Genomic DNA, 312 nt, shown 5'->3' on the forward strand with positions numbered 1-312 from the left:
AGCCCTGTGAGGTGGGGATGGTCATGAGACATGAAGAGCTGCTCCTACCCAGGAAAACAGCTAATGGCCAAGCTGGGGTGCAGAGCCAGGTCCGACTCCACTGGGCTTGGGACACATTTACATTTACTAGGAATGCCAACTCATCCTGTGACAGCGGCAGGGAGCCATGGATTGAGAAGCCCCCATTCAGACTCATCAGTAACAAGTTCTGTGATTGATTGGTGATGTCTGCTATGGGCACAGCCAGGGACAGTTAAGTCATTAGTGCCCTGTGCTTGCCTGGCCTGCCTTTACCTCTCCCTGGCAGCATTC

The 312-nt window shown here is 53.5% G+C and overlaps 1 protein-coding gene across 8 annotated transcripts in view; it reads left to right on the forward strand.

Annotated features, from left to right (window-relative positions):
- The window catches only part of SLC35C2 (solute carrier family 35 (GDP-fucose transporter), member C2), a 12,547-nt gene that overhangs the window by 10,667 nt on the left and 1,568 nt on the right, over positions 1-312 (forward strand). The window lies entirely within an intron of this gene.

The sequence above is a fragment of the Myotis davidii genome, unplaced genomic scaffold (genome assembly GCF_000327345.1).
Source record: "Myotis davidii unplaced genomic scaffold, ASM32734v1 scaffold827, whole genome shotgun sequence".
Classification (NCBI taxonomy): domain Eukaryota; kingdom Metazoa; phylum Chordata; class Mammalia; order Chiroptera; family Vespertilionidae; genus Myotis; species Myotis davidii.